At 43.4% G+C, this 10,256-nt stretch overlaps 1 protein-coding gene across 2 annotated transcripts in view; it reads right to left on the reverse strand.

The window, feature by feature from the left end:
- SMIM14 (small integral membrane protein 14) overlaps positions 1-9,690 on the reverse strand; it is a 42,265-nt gene extending 32,575 nt beyond the window's left edge. The window contains exons 1-2 of one of the 2 annotated variants that reach the window (XM_074154570.1): positions 9,558-9,662; positions 5,010-5,028 (exon numbers count right to left, since the gene is read on the reverse strand). The gene's annotated coding sequence lies outside the window, so the exon portion shown is untranslated. Of the gene's footprint in view, positions 1-5,009; positions 5,029-9,557 lie in introns of both variants that reach the window. The other variant, XM_074154569.1, reaches the window with a different exon arrangement.
- Between the last annotated feature and the right edge of the window lie 566 nt (positions 9,691-10,256).

The raw sequence follows: 10,256 nt of genomic DNA on the forward strand, positions 1-10,256 counted from the left end.
GAGCACAGAGGGGAAAAATAATAAGCATGGATTTGAGGTTTCTCTCTTAAATAAAAACAAACCACAGAGATGTATAGATAGGACTGGCTGATTTTAACCGCAAAGATCTTTACGAAATTCTGTTTTTTTCAATTGCTACTATCAGAAATGCAGCACGTTTCCTATCACCAGAGCAATATAAAGGAGGAACAAGGCAGAAATGATAACAAAGCCATTAAAAAAGCAAAGGGAATAACTAAACACAGGATAAAACTACGGGACAGTGTAAGAAAACAAAAGCATTTGTAGTTGAATAGGGAAGAAAGATCACAAAAAGAACTACAAAAATAGGGAGAAAATAAAGAGAAAAATAAGCAGTACTTTAAAATAAATAACTGCTGTTCTGCCTGAAGATAACGGATGCATAATCCCAAGGAAACAGGGGAGGACAAGGCGCTAAATTAAAATTAATCCAGAAGCCAAGGGGCTGGCATAAGTATCCAGTAGAGGTGGTCTGCATTTTTTATGCAAGAGTTTTAAATTGTCAGGGTTATAGAACTGGCAAAAAAAAACCTCAGGGATTTCTAAGGAAACTTCCTTTACAAAGCAACTTCCTCTGTTCAAACAAGGCTAAAAATAGGTACTGTAAAAAAGAAGACTCTTGTATATAAATCGATACTAATTAAAACATTCCAAGGATGTGTTCACCTCTATTATTGTAATTTAGATAATTCAAGTAAATATACCCTCGCAGAACTTAAGTCTGAAACACCGCAATATTATACTTGGCTTTTTTATAATGGTAATTTTTAATCCCTTTTACTGGCAATGCAAGTGAAGCTCACTCCCATCATCTCTTCCACACTTACAGCTCCATCCTGCCTTTACTGAAACAAATACCAGCATTCCCATTGGCTTCACTGGACCAGGATCTAGTAGCTCTGCAAGGTCAAAGATCTCTAGAGGACTATTGATGATCTTTTTCTACCAGGCCTCTTCCTGGGCATTAATATGAGTTTTCAGGACAAAAGAAAACCAACTGGCTGACTGGGCAACAAAAGCAAAACAGCAGGATATAACTGTGGGTCCTGCCAGGAGGAGCGCTGCCACAGTAAAGTGTGGCTCCAAATACAGCTTTCTACAACTAATTGTCCCAGTTCAGATCATCCATTTAGCTTTTCTAGGGAAAAGAGCTGCAATGATTTTGATGGCTGATACAATACCCAAAGAGAGTTCCTAGACACAGCAACACTTTCAGAATATAAAGCAATCCCCTCCACTCTCTTTCCGTATAATTCCAGGAGGCCGGGCAGGGGGAAGCAGCTGATTTTGTACTTGAAAGCATCAGCACGTCTCCCTGGAGTTCCAGCTGTAGCCTAATGAGTTGGCAAGTCTATTTTTGCACTGCAACTTTTCTCAGGATAATTACCAAGATCCAAGATGAACTTTTCAATGCAGATTAAGCTAAGCCAGTTCCTTTCCTCATGGAAAAGTCAGTGCTTAACCACACGCACAGATGTATGCAACTGGTGCTGTTCTTGTTGGTTTCAACAGAGACATCAAGACCAGTAGGAGCTCCACAGGAGAACTGCTCACCCAGCTGCATCTTGCTCAAGGCATACTAGGGGGTAACTTTGCTACCGTCTCACAAATCATTTGGTATGTATGGGGATTATTAATTAATTTTCCAGTGTCATCCATCTGGTGCTTCTTACAAATGCTAATTTAATACAAACCAACTCCTTAAAAATCGAAGCAAAACCAAAGAAACTAAGAAATGTTAAGCCAGCCACTGAAGGATACTACAGTGACATCCCAAAATCAGGGAAGGAGCTTTTGAGCAGGGACAGGCTCAGAACTAAGAACTAAGTGCTAAAGATCTTTCAGATGTTTTTTGTTCTGATGGTCTCACAAGACTACTGGAGCACTGGTACACCCCTTGTCCCCACAGCAAGAGTCCACCACTGTGTGACCACCATAACATAGTGATCATTGCTGGGCCATTAGCGTTTTCACCCCAATGTGGACATTTGGACTTGCTCTGAGTGGGTCAGGAAATTCTTCTGGCGACTCTGCCAATAGCGCTACCACCTATAGCACTGAAGCAGGAGCCAGAGCATGAAAACTTAAAAGACTTATAATTATGGTCAAAGCCCTTTCACAGCTTATCTCACTGAAGTATGTGAAAAAGTTCACACCGCTTTAAAGGGTGGTAGCATCTAGTAGGAACCTGGTAGGAGAATTACTATTTTTGGACAAGGCTAACCAAGGTCACAGGTATGCTGAAGTGCATCAGTTCAACACAGAATGGTCTATCAGGGAAATACAGAAGATGATACAGATGCTTCTTTCAGTTTAATTAAGGCTTGTCAGTGTCAAGTACAACTCTCAGAGGACGAGAACGCACACATTAAAACCCTCCACTGTTCCAGTACTATTTCCCACCTTCCTTTTCATGGCCAGTCCCCAATATGTGAAGAGAGAGAGAGATTTCAGGCTTTCAGGCTGCGAGGCTGATGTCAATGATCAAAACTGAATTCCCCAAGGGAGCTAAATAAGACCCACTAAGATTAAAAAAAGCTATTTACTTATTCCCATGCAGGTGGCTTAACATTTCTTCTGGGCAAAACACTTGAAAAGGAGCTAATTATGCACATCCAGTCATGGACCAAAAAAGCAGTCCAGCTATTTTAGAATTCATTTACTGATATTTGATACAGAATGTTATTGCCAAACTCCAGCTGTCAGCATTTGGTCACCCTTTTGTTAAAGTGATGACATTTTTCTGAAAGAAATCTCTTGGAATATGAAAGCTAATTAGGAGAAGATGTCAATGACACAGAACATTGTCCAAGAATTATACCCTCTTTCTGCTAAGTAAATGCTTCAGCTTCACTTTACTATTTATTTCTAGTGCAGGAGACTGTGACAATGGTCTAGGACAACAAAATTATTCTTACTGCACTGAGTTACTAATGGCTATTTAATCACTTTGTTTGACATATGTTAATGTAAAAGGATGGGCTATCCTCTGTAAAATTACTAACACATTGTATTTCAACCAGTTTACAGAGCAAACTGGGAGCCCTCTCCTGTGGTCTTCAGTAAGGCAAGAACTCTCATTGACTTTAACAGGATTTTCTGCTCAAGTGGTAAGTAGAAGAGCCAGCTCCTAGGCAAATTTGCTTACTCTCCTGCTTTTGGTTAGTGTCTCCGGCACTACAGACTGCCCCGCTGCTTGTGTCGACATTCTTCTTCCCATTCCCCAGTAACAATTGCCAGTCTCCTAAATTCAGCAGCCCTGCAGCTGTACGAGTGATGCACTACTGCTGGAAGCAACACATATTGAATCTGAAACCCCTGCCCAGGGCACTTCTACACCATCACCGAGAGGACACCCATGCTGTGCTGTGCCAACGAGGGCTACAGGCTTGTCTTGCAATGTTTTGGCAGGCCCGATTCTGAATAAGTGGCTACACACGAGAGAGCATCCGGCTTTCCAGGGAGCGGACTTTTTCAGGGAAGCAAGAGTAAAGGGTACTCCCTGCAGATGGAAAATGGCAGAGGTGAGCATCTTGCACCAGCCTCCCCGCGGGAGCAGAACAGGGAAACCGACTTTACTGTCCATTATCTCACCCAAGAGATGTTTTGCACTTAACTTTCGGGCTTCATAATACAAACCTAATCATTTGTTTTAAAAGATTAAGTATGGGAAAAGAATACGTTCCTATAACAAACCATGTAACCTATCCATAAAGCATTTCTGCTCTTGTTAAAAGATTTATGAATCAAGATTATGATTAATATGTTCAAATGTACCAAAGCAACTTGAGAGCTCAAAGCAGATCCAACTTTAAAGCTCACCCAGTGAGGCTCAGGACTCAAACTAATGAGCTAATTACCGTGGTGTAACAGAGCCACTGCACGGCAGCTGAGCTGTGGCAACGGTCCCCGCACACGCTCTTAGCCCATGGGAACTGTGAGCAAATGCGGCTTTGCTTAGGCTGTGTCCTGACCGTGACAGTCTCCAAGAGAAAAAAGTTAAGCTGAGACACTTCAGAGCTGCCCTGAGCATCCAGGCAGTTACCGCAGCTCAGGTGGCCTGCAGTAACTCATTATCTCAAAGTGATTTTTTTGGAGGGCCAATCATTCAGATATTTTCAGACATTTAATCTCTTTGCAGAAATAAAGAGGAAAAAAAAAATCCTCTAATTCACTCCTTTATAAAAATGTAATTTCAAAACAAATAAAAATGAAAGTTTTTCCACCGTATTGAGCCAGCAAGTACAGCCCTGAACCATGAGCTATGAAGTTTTTTGAGACTCGTTTATTAAGAGTACAATTGTTTAGATTACAAAATACCTTACTAAATCCTTAAAACTGTAAAAATACACTATTCCTTAATGTTACTCCAATCACATACAAACACAAAATTATACTGAAATTCTTTTGAATATTTTCATTATTTTTTTTCTCCAGGGATGACATATGTTTCTAATAACTTGCCACTGAGCAAACAGATTTAGCAGGGTAGCAGCATGCTGAGAAAGATAGCAGGATTTTCAATTTTCAGATGAAAGCAGCTCTATTCCCTGGCAGCCCTACTCCTAACCCCTTTAGGCCAGATCAAATTTTATCTGAAGCTAGCGGTTGCCTGTCTTTGACTTCAAGGGAAGTTGAATCAGGTTTTCTACATACCTGCAGTAAACAATTTGAAGCTTATCAATTAGAATATTTTTAATCAGTACTTATACCAGAGGGAATCTGTAGCAATTAACAGGATTTCTGGGCTTGGTTATTTACATATGTTTAGCTAAAAGGCGACCCAGTTTTTACTAGAGAATAACATCCATCTAATTCAGCAGACTCAAAGACTAGTTTAGATTATCAAAAGGAAAGTGGTATGCAAATTGTAAGTCTCCCCTGCACCTACTAGCAACAGTTTTTTAAACCTCTTACATTAATTTGCACAAGGAAAATCTATGGTACTATTTCAGGAGATCAAGATTAGTTTGCAACACGCATCTCACCTTTGGCTCCACAGTTTTCCTGCAAAAAAAAAAGGAATTTTTCATCTTTAGACACTTTTGTTCTACATACTAACTTGCAACTAAAGCATTCGACAATCTCCATGGCTCAAGAAAAGTCTATATATACGAATATTTCTATATTTCTTGGAGCTCTTTGATAAAAGCTTTATCTTATATTTTCAAATCAGGGTGCTTAATGACAGATGCCACCTGATGAGTCTCACCTAGATATGAAAGTGATGAGCCCATGACAACACCATAACCACTTGCACAGGAATTCTTGTTAAACTAAGGCCACTCACACCAGGAAGCTTTGTTTCACACTTGATTTAGTCCAACTATGTGAAGAGCTAAACCCCAAATTTTCTTCACATCTTCATGTAATTTCATTCCGACAGCTGTTTTTTCCCTAAACTAACTTTTTAATACATGAAGACTGACATAAACTATTTCATCAAGTTCTCTAAAGATACCGCCTTGCTAAAAATAAAGCTTTTATGATCAACCAACAGGAAATATACAAACATATACATGTGAAGAAATGAACAAAAAAGACCAAAGCTTTATTACTAGACCTCTGTATTTGACAAAGATTCGACAAACAAAGCATTGCAGCTGCTTACATCATGTAAATGATTGGTGCTACATTTTCGTACAGCTTTTCTGCTCCTTCTGATAAAAATCTATTCTTTCCTAAGAGAGCTCAGTGCTTTGGAACTGACATTTGTCTAGCAGTTTTGTAAAGTAAGAATGAAACTATATTTAGCTCCAGAAAGCCATGGTTTTTAATGCATGCAAAGCTGCAGAAGAATCAGAACTAATCTTAATGAGGAAAACTTTTATCAAGTGTAATTCTATCTGTTCGCACCCAAATGGGACTAATTTGTTCCATTATCTGTAAAAATACCAGCTAGACACTTTGACTAAAGCCTCTGAAGCGTATTTGTTCAATTAACAACCATGCAAATGTACAACCACTCAATCATGCCAGCGGCTGCTCCCCAAGCATCTTCAAATCTTTCACGAAAAGCCATATCAATCATCACTAAGGGACCTTTTCCTTGCCCCAGCCAATACCATGGAATAGGTGACAGGATGGAAAGAGGAGGGTAGGACCGTACATCTTCACTGTACTGCAAAGTCCAGCAGAAATCAGACTAACACTGCTAACAGACTGATCCTTCTTGCATCCCTGACTATATTCCTTCATAACGAGGAGCTAAGAAGTCTTTCTTCAAATGAGGCTCCTTGGGAACTGGGGAAGCTAGCTGTTGGTGAGTCAAGGCATACAAGCTGAAGGAACTATACCGGGAAAATAATTCCTTTTATTCCTTTTTCTTTTTTTTTCTTTTCTTTTTTTTACCTGAACAAGGACTGCAAGATTTGGCTCTGGGGTATAACCTTACCAAGTTTTCTTAGCTTCCACTGTACTTATAGGGGACTTGAGAGCACTTGGATCTTCCAAGAAGTACTCAGCATCTTTATATATCAATAAATTGATTCTATAACCTAGGAAGTCAAAATAGAAAGCATCAAGTGCAATAGCATCTATGCAAATGCATCTATGCAAAGCAGGCTCACAGGCTCTCTGATTTGCTTCCCAAGCAGAATATGAGCAGATGACATCAATTTTTCTACATATAAATGCATCTGCCAAAATATTTTTGTATTTGTTGTGATGAGTAATCTGATAAATGTTCAAAATATACAGAGTAAGAATCTGATACTTGGCAGTGTCAGGGCACTGTACACCTTCTCCATTCAAACGCACTTGTAAGAAGAGAAAGAGGGTGTTGCTACTTTCATTGTACTGGCCCTGTGAAGACTCGTGACACTGTTGGGTCAAATTCTGCTATGACTAACTTCGGCAAAAGTAAAATTTGGTCTTTAAGAATGTACGTCAAGTACCTAAAATATCTAGGAGGGAAATTTCTGAAACATGAACATAGACTTTGTTTTACTACACATCTGTTATGCAAATAATGTTCACACATCGCTAATTCTGAAGTCTAAACATATGAAAGTAGAAAATGAGAAGTTAATAACAAAAGAAGAAGTCAGTTAGAAACTAACTTTCTCTAAAACCAAATACCAGCCTTTTGAAAGCAGGCACAACAGTTACAAAGTGATTAAAATTTTGAAATTGTTTTTATGTATACTACTTCTTTAACAACGAGTGTATTATTCTTATTTTTCCTTTAAAACAAGGGAAGAACACAGGCTGCAGAATGTTGTCTATTAAATTGGGCCATGCACTTCGAACTTAATGGACTTGATTGCGGTTTGGGTAAGGTACTGCAAAACCATCACGATGTGCATGGTATAAGGAGTTTCATAGAACCGTGTTCATTATATTTGTATCTATAGTCAGCAAAATGACATGCAGCTAGGCTAAAATAAGATCTGTCCAGAGCTACAGAATGGCTACTACCACCATCTCAGTTCTAAAGTAGACCCTCCTGGCTTATGGTCCTGGGTCAGGGATGTCCCTCCCTACCATGAAGCACAAGCGACACTACTTTGTGGAACGACCAATAACACATCCAGTACAGCTTTGCACTTGTTTAGCACCTTATAAAAAATAATCTTAAACCACTTAAAATACAGAACTCCGTATCACTCTGGAGTTAGGCAAAAACTGTAAATGTCCTATTTTACAAAAAAGGGCAAAAATAACCAAAGAGATTGGACTCACTTACCTCAGTGGCAGGGGAAGGAACAGCGCTCAGGACTGAACTAATGTACTGCTAACATTACAATCACTTTTATTCTGCCAACCACTTCTACCATTTCAAGCCACACTGTCAAGTGACAGGGTCACTTTTTTAAACCAGTGATCAACAACAATAGCCTGACTTTTCGTCTCAACAGGGCACAAGAATTAGATGGAATTATCAAGCATTTAATGTCTCTCGCCCTATATAGGAAGAAATCAAAAGTAATTTATTTTTTGTTTTATTTTTTTTCTCATTTTGATTTTTTTGAGCTGATGTCTGCTTTAGGAAAATAACAGAAATGAGTAAAGGGGGATAGCAACTCTAACAGCTAAGCATGTAAAGACTCCTAAGACGTAAGACGTACTTATGCTTATAAGGATCTAAAGGGTGGGTTGAAGGAGGAGGGAGCCAGACTCTTTTTAGTTGTTGCCAGTGAGAGGACGAGGGGCAACGGGCACAAGCTGGAACATAGGAGGTTCCACTCAAATATGAGAAAAAACTTCTTCACAGTGAGGGTGACAGAGCCCTGGAACAGGCTGCCCAGGGAGGTTGTGGAGTCCCCTTCTTTGGAGATTTTCAAGACCCGCCTGGATGCAGTCCTGAGTGATGTGCTCTAACATGCTCTGGGCAATCCTGCTTCAGCAGGGGAGTTGGACTAGATGATCTTTATGGTCCCTTCCAACTCTAAAAATTCAGTGAAATTCAGTAACCCGCTGCGTACCTTCCCCAGCAGGCACACTAATAGCATTAATAAGCTATTGAGACCAAAAAAGTTAGATGTCCTCACCTCTAAATACTGGAGATGGTTTTCAAGACTTGTCTATATGTATAGACATGGATGCTCAGCCACTATACAACACAAACAGTCCCTCCACCAATAAATCTATAATCTGAAAGACAATCCTGAAGACTTGACTAGACAAACAGGTGTTTGCCAGGAAACAAAAGTTTTTTGATGCAGGTCACGCACCACATTCACACGGGATGGTTAGCCAAGGCCTCAGAACTGCCATGGAAGGCAGTGGCTGAGCTGCAGGGCAGGACATGTAGGGAACCCTGCACGGTGACAGCTGTGGAAGAATGACCATGGGCGATAGATTGTGGTCTCCAAGGCCAGTATACCCCTTCCCCACTGTAATCTGCTACGAATCACATCTTGGAGCACACATATGAAGAGTTCCTGGCAGGAATCCTATCTTTGATAAATTAATGGCAGCGTGAGAGATTATCTTTCATGAGACATTGTTCAATTTCTCCCACTTGAGTTGCACACGCTGTCCCAAAAGCGGGGAGCAGCCTGGGAGCACACACCCTGGTGTCAGCACGCAAATTCCAGCTCCTTTAAAGAGAGAAAACCGAAACCCTTTGGCTCAAAGTATCAGACCGAGAGCCTTTAAGAAAAAAAAAAAAAAAAAAGACAGAAGGCTGACACTTTGCGCTAAAAACCCCGACAACCAGAAAACACCCGAATCGGACCAGCTTGTAAAGGAGACGAGGGGACGTTTCAGAGGTCCGAAATCGAAGAGCGCTGCCTGACACCGAGGGGAACGGCTCCGGCTCTCCCGCTGTTTACCTTCCCGGGAAACCGCCGAAGACCCCGCCAGCGGGGACAGGTCTCGGCACTTCAACAGGCTCGAAGTGACCCCGCAGCCCCCACCGGGGGCTCGGCGGCCGGGCGGAGGGAGAGAGGGAGGGAGGGAGGGAAAGAGGGAGGTACGGGCGGGGGGTGTCCGCCGAAACCTGCCCGGCTCCGCCCGCCGCCGGCCCGCTCCCTCCCCTCCCCTTCCCCGCCGCGGCGCCCCCCGCCCGCCGTCTCCCCCCCGCTGCTCACCGTGCGCTGGCCGCCGTGGCGGGGGGCTGCGGCCGGGAGGGGGTCAGGGGCGGCCGGGCTGGGCTGAGGCGGCCCCGCGGCTCGGCCCCGCTGCTTCGGGCCGGCTCACACGTCAGCCCGCGCCACGAGACCCGGATCTGCCGGCTCCCGGCGGCGGCGACGGCGGCGGCGGGGCCGGGGCGGTGCCGCCTAGCGGCTCCCGCCTCCCGCGCCCGCCCCTCCGCCGCCCGGCCCGGCCCGGCCCGGCCCTCTGGGCGGCTGGCGGGGGAGACAGCCGGCCCCCGGCCTCCGTCGCCCGGCTGAGGCAGCTCTAGGCCGGCGGCCTCCTCGAGCAACGCCTCGGCCTCCAAGATGAAGTCCCGGTAAAGGCAGCGCCGAGGAGACGCGAAGGGAAGCGGCTCCTCCGGGGCCGGGCCGGTCCCGTCCTGCCGCAGCCCCCGCCGTCCGGGAATAGGGCCACCTCGGCGGCTTGGCCACCAGCCACCGCCTGCCAAGCGTGAGGGAATTCACAGGGTAGTTTCTCAGCTAGAGATCTAAAGGCTGGTTAGGAGCTCCCGACTCAAGAGGCTTCCCTGCAATTAAAGCACCCCTCAGAATACGCGTTTAGATGCTGTGGAATGAAGTTGGAAAGGAAAGTTTCAGATCATGGTTGCTCACGTCAGCCATCTGGGTTTACCTGTGGGGTGTCACGCTCCCATA

This window comes from Numenius arquata, chromosome 10, assembly GCF_964106895.1.
Source record: "Numenius arquata chromosome 10, bNumArq3.hap1.1, whole genome shotgun sequence".
NCBI lineage: Eukaryota > Metazoa > Chordata > Aves > Charadriiformes > Scolopacidae > Numenius > Numenius arquata.